Source organism: Limulus polyphemus, unplaced genomic scaffold (assembly GCF_000517525.1).
Source record: "Limulus polyphemus unplaced genomic scaffold, Limulus_polyphemus-2.1.2 Scaffold4084, whole genome shotgun sequence".
NCBI classification, from domain to species: Eukaryota; Metazoa; Arthropoda; class Merostomata; order Xiphosura; family Limulidae; genus Limulus; species Limulus polyphemus.
Genome location: NW_013669694.1, coordinates 36961 through 47100, shown reverse-complemented (window position 1 = coordinate 47100; position 10140 = coordinate 36961). Strand labels below are relative to the sequence as shown.

General features: G+C 30.4%; 1 protein-coding gene across 2 annotated transcripts in view; it reads right to left on the bottom strand.

Annotated features, from left to right (window-relative positions):
• The window catches only part of LOC111088591, a 50866-nt gene extending 41779 nt beyond the window's left edge, over positions 1–9087 (bottom strand). For both annotated transcript variants that reach the window (XR_002613066.1, XM_022399164.1), the window contains exon 1: positions 8707–9087. The gene's annotated coding sequence lies outside the window, so the exon portion shown is untranslated. The remainder of the gene's footprint in view (positions 1–8706) is intronic.
• Between the last annotated feature and the right edge of the window lie 1053 nt (positions 9088–10140).

Here is a 10140-nt window from a genome sequence, read left to right as displayed (position 1 = left end):
AGCTTCCCCTAGCAAAGACATACAGATATTAATGTTGTGAAAGATTGTATAAATTAGCTAGTCTCATCAGATGTAACCTTGTGGTCTAACCACTAAATAAAAACCCTTCTTTGACCTTCAACAAGTTAGTTCATGAGATTAGTTAGAACAAATTACTGCTGACTGTTGCTTAATATTATTATTGATCTTGAGAAGAACTATAATTTTGGAATACTGTATTTTCCAGAATTAGGTTTTTCTTCTTCTGATTCTTTTTCCCAATTCCTTTATTTATTGAAATTAATAACATTGATATCTATGTTGTATTGCATGGATTCACTAATTGTTTTATTTTTGTAAGTGATAAAACGTGTATTACAATTGTTTGATTGTTTTTTTGTTCCACCCTGGTCGTAGCAGCATTTATTTTTAGTCTGTTGCATCACTTGTTAAGTTATCTTGTGAAAAGAAGGATAGCAGATCTTAAACGCATCTTTATAAGATATCTCTTCTATTCCTGAAATCCTTCTTGTAAGCATTCCCTGAAATCTTCTCAGTAAGTCAATATCCTTGTCATCTATTAAATGTTATGACAATGGGTTATTATCTCCATATTATATTTTTTCTGCTTCAGTGATGGCATAAATTGCAATATTTAACAGGTTACTATCAAAGAAAGTGAATTTTCCCTCTAAGAAACTAATATTTTGCTTCCTTAAACACTAAATTTTTCTTTAAAAAACCTAAACAATATGATTCATCATATTCATAAAAAATTAGAAGGGTCAATTTTAATAATTATTCAATTAAAAACAAAACAACACAGATGAAGTAAAATTATTGGTCTGGTTTATTTTGATTTTCCATAAAGCCACACGAGGGCTATCTGTCCCTAATTTAGCAGTGCTAGACAAGAGAGAATGCAGCTAGTCAGCACCACCCACTGCCAACTCTTGGGCTACTCTTTTACAAAAAATGAGGATGGACCATCATATTATAACACTCCCATGGCTGAAAGGGTGAGCATGTTTGGTAATGGGGATATGAACCCGTGAATAACAGATTGCAAGTCAAGTGCTCTAACCACCAGGACGCAGTACAGTTATTAACCTCAAAGAAAATGGAATTCACCAAGTTTCAGGTACACGAGATGTTGCACTGTAAAGTGTTGCATGACTTATGCTAAGTTATGTACATTTCAAATAAACAGGTTTTGGGCAACCATTAACCCATAAACTTTAAACTAAATATTCTATTGTGTGTCCAGTAATGTACTATTACCTTTAGTGTTCTCTTTTTCAGGTTTCTCACCAATGATAATTTTTGATACTGCACTTTTTTTTGTGTGTGTGTTTGTGTAGGTTTCTATTTATTATTTTAAAAAAAAAGTTTTCTAGTCGCAGGGTTCACCAAAAACTGTCAGAATTTTTACATAAATAGTTATAAATAATGATCATAATGAATTCAAGAACCTCCTGGTAACAAGTTGCATTTATCATTACTTATATTAATGCACTATTTCTGAATTGAAAAGTTTAAACAAGTTCCACAAATGGTCCAGTTTCTTATTCTCTAATGAAATACTAGTTTTTACACATTCATTTGTAATATTACTTTACATACTCTCATACCCTTCTATATGTATCTTCTATTCACTCAGAAATGTTAATAATTTTCATTAGTTTCTGGCTTCTTGTCCAAACAGTTACATTCATATTATCTTTGCTAGTATGGAACAGGCCATACTTTTTAAGAGATGAACTGTGGAACATTCCTGTATAAATACAGATTACCAGAAACTGACATTTAGAAGTCTTGAAAAATAGAATTCTGGGAACATAATCTAAGGGATAAAAGTTGCCATTTAAAAACATTGTAAACAACAACAAAAAAAAACAATTAGCTACTTAATCCAAAATAACTTAATTATTCTTATACCAAGTAATTCACTGAAGACTATACCTATACATATATAAAAATACATGAACTCCACTACTCACAAAACAAGTGTTCATTTGTTAAAACCCAATATTAACAATAACTAGCTTTCTAATAACAACTGGCAACTTGTTTAAAAAAATATTCAGCATTATGTAAAACACATTAATTACAGTTTGTTCTGTGAAGTTCTAAAGAAAGGGGAGAAATTAGCTACAAATGGTCAGACTGCGGAAGATTTCAGAACTAATACTACTTACAAAGTTTAAAGAATATGGTAATTTTACAATTTCCTTATTGTTTATGAAGTTCACTACATTAAACAAACCATAATACATTTTCAGACAAAACAGTAACATTTTCCAATTTACAGGTACATTATAACAGATCCACTTATTAAAATTCGTCGAGTTTGGTTCACCAAAGTAATTGATAGACTTTTCATCAACTTGACTGATGTTTCAAAAATACTAGCCAAGTATTGTACAGATTCTACTTTCATTTAATCTGACTTCACAATGGATGATTCTTTCAATTAATATCTCCAAAATCTAGACTTGTTTTATTAACATAAAATCATAATTTTTTCTTTTTTCAATTTAATATATTATCTCTCTTAGCACAAACAAGTTATTACCAACACAGAAAAATGCACACAATAATCCAATAAATCTGTTATTAAATTCAATGACGAGGAACCCACTTTTAGACTAATAATCGTTTGAAACGGCTTGAAAGGGTAATGAAGAAAAACTTTAATATAAGTTTAACATAACAGCAAATGTACAACATTTCGATAAGGTTTTGTCATCATCAGGCACACTATACCTGAGAAAGGTAGAAATTTACACCCATCCTTTAATTTTCATAAAATCATCATTTTCACTCTCAAACTCCTGCAGAGTGCTGGCCTCCACTATTACCAAAAGCAAATCACATTGTCAGAAAAACAAATCTGTCTCAACTGGAGTTTAGTTGTTTGTTTTTTTTTTACAATTCTTAAACTTTTGTCCATTTGTCCTGATTTTTTCATAATGTGGCACAGATTTTTTATCATACCAATTCCTCCGATATTCTTTTAAACTTCAATAAGATCACTACGAGATAGCGAATTCTACTAATATTTTATGGTTTTTTGTTACCATTCATTTATTATTCTTTTATATTATTTAGTTCAACTATGAATTTTTAATTATATTAAAGTACTAACTCATCTTCCTGTTAGAGCACACTGAATTTGTGTATGTTTGTACCACAAAACTAATACAAGCTTCCCCTAGCAAAGACATACAGATATTAATGTTGTGAAAAATTATGTAAATTTGCTAGTCTCATCAGATGCAACCTTGTGGTCTAACCACTAAATAAAAATCCTTCCTTGACCTTCAAGTTAGTTCATGAGATTAGTTAGAACAAAGTACTGCTGATTGTTGCTTAATATTATTATTATTGACCTTGAGTAGAACTATAATTTTGGAATACTGTGTTTTTCCAGAATTAGGTTTTTCTTCTTCTTCTGGTTCTTTTTCCTGATTTCTTTATTCATTGAAATTAATAACATTGATATTTATGTTGTATTGCATGAATTTGCTAATTTTTTTTTTGTAAGTGATAAAACTTTTATTACAATTGTTTGATTGTTTTTTTGTTTCACCCTGGTCGTAGCAGCATTTATTTTTAGTCTGTTGCATCACTTGTTAAGTTATCTTGTGAAAAGAAGGATAGCAGATCTTAAACCTATCTTTATAAGATATCCCTTCTATTCCTGAAATCATTCTTGTAAGCATTCCCTGAAATCTTCTCAGTAAGTCAATATCCTTATTATCTATTAAATGTTATGACAACGGGTTATTATCTCCATATTATATTTTTTCTGCTTCAGTGATGGCATAAATTACAAGATCAGATAAAGAGATCAAAACTGTACACATTAGTCCAAGTAAGGACTAACTGCTCATTTGTAAAGAGCAACGTACGTATTTTTATTTCCAATCAGTATATGTATAAATACCTCCCAAAATTTTATTAGCTTTACTATGAGCAACAGCTACTCATCCACCAGCATTATTCAATTCCACTGTTGAGCCAATTCATCTATATTGAACACGTTATCCAAACCATCATTACCCACGCACACATTACCGTGCACTTTTAATATTTGCCAAATACTCGTCACTGATTAAAGACATTCAGTAATACCTCAACATCCTCAATACAGCTAGAAATATCAAACGTTTAATGTCAATAACAAATTTTACTGGTTTAGTAATTATAGCCTTATCAATAGCATTAATGTCCCAAAGACTGACCCCCCTGATGTACTTGAATAATAACAACAAGGGTCCAGCTTGACTAAACTCCATCAACAAGACTTTTTTATTTTCTTCCATCCTCTCATCTCACATACCAGTTAACTAGTCTTGCCCCAACATACTTATCTTGAATGAAAAGCAATTTATTTTAAAAATAAAATCTCGCATCACCTTTAACTTATTATCCAAATTCACTAATGATACATCTTGTCTCATGGCCTCCAAATTAGCTTTATTAAAAAATAGGAACTCAAATTTCATTACTTTTTTTTATCTCAGTGTGTATCAAAACATCAAATTATAATTATGCAATGATCTCTCTCTTCCCCAAATGTTCCCTTACCTCATCTCTTGCAATCACATCCTTATTCATAATAATAAATAAATAACAATAAATCTAGCATTGCATCCCCTCTAGCTGTCTGACTATTTAGTATAGGACACCATCTTGAATTACTTTAACAAACTTCAATCAATCAATACTTGATTACACACTCTCCATATTAATATATCTGAAGTTAAAGTTTTCCCATTATAACTGTCAGTAACAACCTTGATCTCATTATAAATTTTTTTATTGACCTCATCTGTCTGTTTAGTAGTCTATAACAAATGATCATTTTAAGTACTCATCTATGACACACTTAACGATTTTTTGTTCATATCAGTATTATACCACATCTACTTTATAAGCAATTTTCAGAGTTTTGAAAACAACATTTAACTTTTCTGTTTAATCTTTTAAAATTTGGTCTTTGATTTGAATGTACAAAAATTATAAGGAATATTAACTTGCTCTGCAAATTTAATACGTCTAGTTAAAAAAAAAAAAGCATTGCTCACATTTTTCTACTTTAAGCAAATTTCCAAACAACTATTTAGTTTCTACAAGTCAGCCTTTTTAAAATCAGGGGCACACAAGAAATATTTATTTACTCTATACCTAGTCTCAAAATAAACATGGTAATAAAATTATAATCAATGGTACCTAAAAGGATCTTTCAGCTTTCTAAATTTATCTTCCTCGGAACTAAAAATAAAGTCCAATGTGGTACCTTCTCAAGTAGATTCTTTAACATACTGGGTTAGAAAACAATCTCTCTCACTAAATCAATGAACTCCTCACATTCATGTATGTAAGCCATAATAGTTCAGTCTATGTCCCAAAAATTAAAGTTTTGCCATAACAATAAACCTACTTATATTAGCAGCATAACCTATCTGCATATACATATTATTCCTATCATTTGTGAACAGCAGAACTGTAAAGCCAATAAGCATCTTTTCTTCTTTCCTACCCAATCATACACTAAATTATTACCTATATTCAAAATATCATCTCTTACATGAGCACTTATATTATTTCTGACAAACAAAACTCCTCTTTCTTATTTGTTTACAATCTTAATTACCATTTAACCATGGCTCAGTAATATCAACAATAGCAAACCTGCAAGGAGCAACCAGTTTCCAATTCTAACAATTTGTAACAGATACTTGTAGTATTGCCATAAAAATGCAAAGTTTTATATTTCCCACACAAATTTAGCAAAACAAGTTGAACTAATATGTCACAGAGGTTTCTACCCTTGAAACTATCATTTATTGTCTATATAGATTCAACCTCTGGAGTGCCATTTTGTACAACTTGAATCCCAACACGTTATGAACAGTTAATGTAAAATTCTGTACATCATTCACAGAAACAACAACTTTCTAGCAGATTATTTTCTTCAGAAAATAACATTTCTTATACAAGACCTTACAAAAAAGCAACAAATAAAAAACTAAGCAAAAAATTGATGATCATTACAAACATTTTTATTCCCCAAGAAATTTAACTTCTGCATTAAAAAAAAAAATGTTGTGACAATAATTTAGATAAGAAAATTATCAAACAAATTGTTTATATCATAAATTATACTATAGCAAGATTTTCCAGCAGACATTTTAAATTAAAGTAGGGAATAACATGTTATTTCAACAGAACTTATCTTTTCACAGTGAGAGGTATGACAAAGGAAAATTTTTGATCATGTTAAGTTCTCATAAATGCTGCTATAAGAAAATTTTACAATAGCTAAAACTGCAGATATTAACCCTCATCAGCACACCTTTGAAAAGTTACATTGTGGAACACAAAATTACTCTTATACCAAGTCTGAATTGAAATTCTAAAAACCAGTTGCATTACAACTTCTGTTAGGGTTAACATGCAACGTGAAAAAATATAAAAATATGTATTCTAGAGGAAATATGTTGACGAATCAAGAAATTACAACATTGTTCCTCAGTACACAATTAAGTAGTATTAAACCATTCCTTATACAAACAGTGTATCAAAAAATTGCCAAGCTTTTATTATACCCTTATATTCAAGTCATTATTAACCAATATATGATGAGATTACTACAATACTTCAAAATTCAACTCAAAGAAACCTGAAAGTGTACATTATGGGTCACCTTGGGTCCAACCAGACCCCAACACAAACGTATCCTAATAGCAATAGGCAAAGGAATGAAAATCCAATAATCAAGTTATTTACAACAATTATCAAACAAGGTTTCTATAAAATATGGCATTATAAGCAGTCATCACAGAGAACACTTGTTGAGGAATGAGATGCACATGCATGTTTATCACAATATTATAAACAAACAGAACAGATGATACTGTACTAATTCGATGTATTATCCTCTACGACAGCCTATATGGCAAAAGAAACATTTAGAAATTTGTTTCATATGCTATAGGATGAACCTCATGTACGGTGATGATAAATGACAGTTGTGTGGACCCCAGATAAATATTATATTATAGCTACGTACTTCGTCTGCCTGTTTTCAAAACAATAGTGTCATATTGATTCTGCTTGACAATTACACGAAATGATATACATTAGTAATGATTATGTAAAAAGATATACAACTGAGAAAGTCGTTGGATAGGTGTACTGATGAGTGTTAACTTATTTTACAGTCAGAAATTCACAACCATTACCATAATACCTAAACCATATTTATAAATTACTAATCTTCAGGGTTTAACCAATGCAACAAAAACATTTTGCATATTTGTTTTTATTTAAAAGGACCCTGATTACAACTAAATGTAATTACTACTATTAATACTTAAAAAAACTCATATAGGTTATATGGTCTTAACCAGGAAAATATTTTAAAGAGCAGCCAAAAATATTGTTTTGAAAAAGTACATAAAGTGGCTTGCAAAATAGTTACCAAATTAAACATTATACCTATAAACTATCAGAAATAAATTTTCAGTTTGATGAAAGTAGATCATAATATAACATATTTTCTGTAAGAGGTGCTATCAAAGACAGTGAAAACTACATCAAAAAACATGGCTAATGCTTACCCACTTAATATTCTTTAATTCCCTGAAATAAGTTGAAATAAAAAATATTTATAATTTTAAATAGTTAGAACTAATTATATGCTAGCTTGTTTGGTAGTAGCATAGATTGTCAGTCTTATTCATTTTCAAAGAGAGAAAACAAGAATTTAGCTGTAGAGTGTTGTGGATTTTGTAACAGAATTAACTGGATACTAATCAAATGTTAGCTGTAACAAAGTAACTACTAATTGTTATAGGTTATCTAGTCTGTACTATATACTTTAAAACTCGTATTAATCGTGGTGATGTACGGAACAGCAACCTATTTTTAGTAATACTAATAGTAGCGCTTCCAAAATTTTATTAATTTCACAACGAGTCACAATCACACTCACAGCTTTGAAATATGTTACATTAGGCCATACATATTTACAATTTTACTTTTTAGTACAAACACTCGAAATTCATCAAGTATTAACTCATACTAGAAATTCAATAACTTAACTTTGGAAAGAAAAGCTGGTTGGTTGGTTGTTTTTTTTAAAACACAATACCATTCTCTCTATTTTTTTCTGTTCATTTTAATAACATTTACAGTTCTAAGCCTAACGACAAGCATGAGATACATTCTGCTAGGGCGACACCTAGCGGTTTATAAACTGTGTCAGAAAATATGTGGATTGTAAAACAAGTATTTATGCCTGTGTTTTAATTCATAGAAATAAATTACGTTGTACTCTAGATAATATATTATTGGAATAACAGCAGTAAAGCAATATGCATAAGACTTTTCGTCACCAGTACACATTTTCATGCAAGTAGCTATTTGTTTGTTTTTGTGAGAATTTCAAATATCTATAATAACAAATTATCAAATCTCGCATAGATAAGTTCTTGGCAAAATCTCTAACAGATACAAATATTCATAAAGTCCGTTCTTAAACCTTGTGTATTAAATATCACACATTCACCATAGAAATTGAACTATGGTAGCTATAATAATAAAGTACTTCTTTTAAATATATTCTCAACTTTAAAAAAAAGTACAGATAGATCTGTGACAATTGATAAACACACATCTCCGTCGAGCACAGCTACTGCAGAGTAGCCAACTTACCAGAAACAGGTCGCTGCAACTAGGCTTGATGTTCTCATGTACCGTGGGTCGCGGCAGCCACTGCTTTAGTTTCTTGTATGAACACAGAGCTCTTCGATTGAACCCGTCCCCTGACTACAGCAACGGAGAGGGTGGTAGTGGTAATTGTTTATCTGCAATCCATATAAGAGCCAAAGATGGTGCGTCATCGAAAACTTCCTATTCGTGATTGGTTGCCCTACCCCACGTGCTGGGTGTTCCTTGTGGGTAGAGCAACTAATGATGACGTAGCTCACCCAGAAAGGCGGGTGTAAGAACTCGGCGCTGTGCGGCAGGGATTCTTTTACCATACTGACGGGTGGAGCGGTCCACCGTGAACAAAGTTAGAGAGGTTAGAAATTTTCCAACCTTTTGATAAGTGTGCTTTACAGGCATACGACGTAGTGTGAAAGTAAATAAATCATGTTATAATGATTTTATTGTTTTCTCTTCACATTTTTTATTTAATATATAAAATGGAATATAGTAATAATAAAGTTTTTCGTTATTATTCTTTGAGAGATTTTTAAAAAATCATACTTGTGAATTGTTTAAAAAAGAACAACAGGGAATCACTACATGCACATTTAGATGTAGAAAAACAAAAAAAAAGAATTTAATATGAATATGTTTAGTACATTACTTTAATAATAAAATGCTCTTTTGTATGCATTTACTATATAAAATTAATAAATGATGCTTCATTGTGAAAGTGGCAACGCTGTTGATATATTTTTTTAAATGCTCAAAAAATATATACTTATATAACTGAATATTGCAAAACATTTAGGTCCAGTCTTTATTTATTATTTCAGTTCATAGTAATTATCATTTACACTGCATTGTAATTTTCGTAATCTCTCAGACAGAAACGTAATGGCTGTAAACATCCGATTGGCTCACAAGTGTTTTTGTTGTAGTTAGCCAAACAATATCGGTTTAACATGTACTTCCAGCATTAAGATTTGAATGGAATGTAAAATCTATCCAAAAGAGTTTCTACAAGTTATGTATTTATTATAGGATTTAAACTACATTGTATAATCGAGGATTGCAAAATAAAATACTACCAAGAGTATAACTTAAAGTTGAGTGCACTTGCAAAGGACCCTCAGCTCTACCACTTGGTGAAAAAATATGTCAACGAGATTCGAGAAGTAGGTTCAAAAATTATTTAATCCGGCACTGTTACACACTACAAAGAACAACAAAAGTAAAATAAACATGTTAAAACTTCGTTGTATCAAAAACACGTTGATTTAAAGGGAGAATCAATTGATATTTGTTAAGCAGATGTATGTGTGGATGGTTAGACAATAACAATACCTGCTATTATAACATAAAATTAGTTGGAAATAGCTATACTAAAATAATTATTGGGAATATTTGTTTTCAGAGTTTTGAATTATTTTTTTA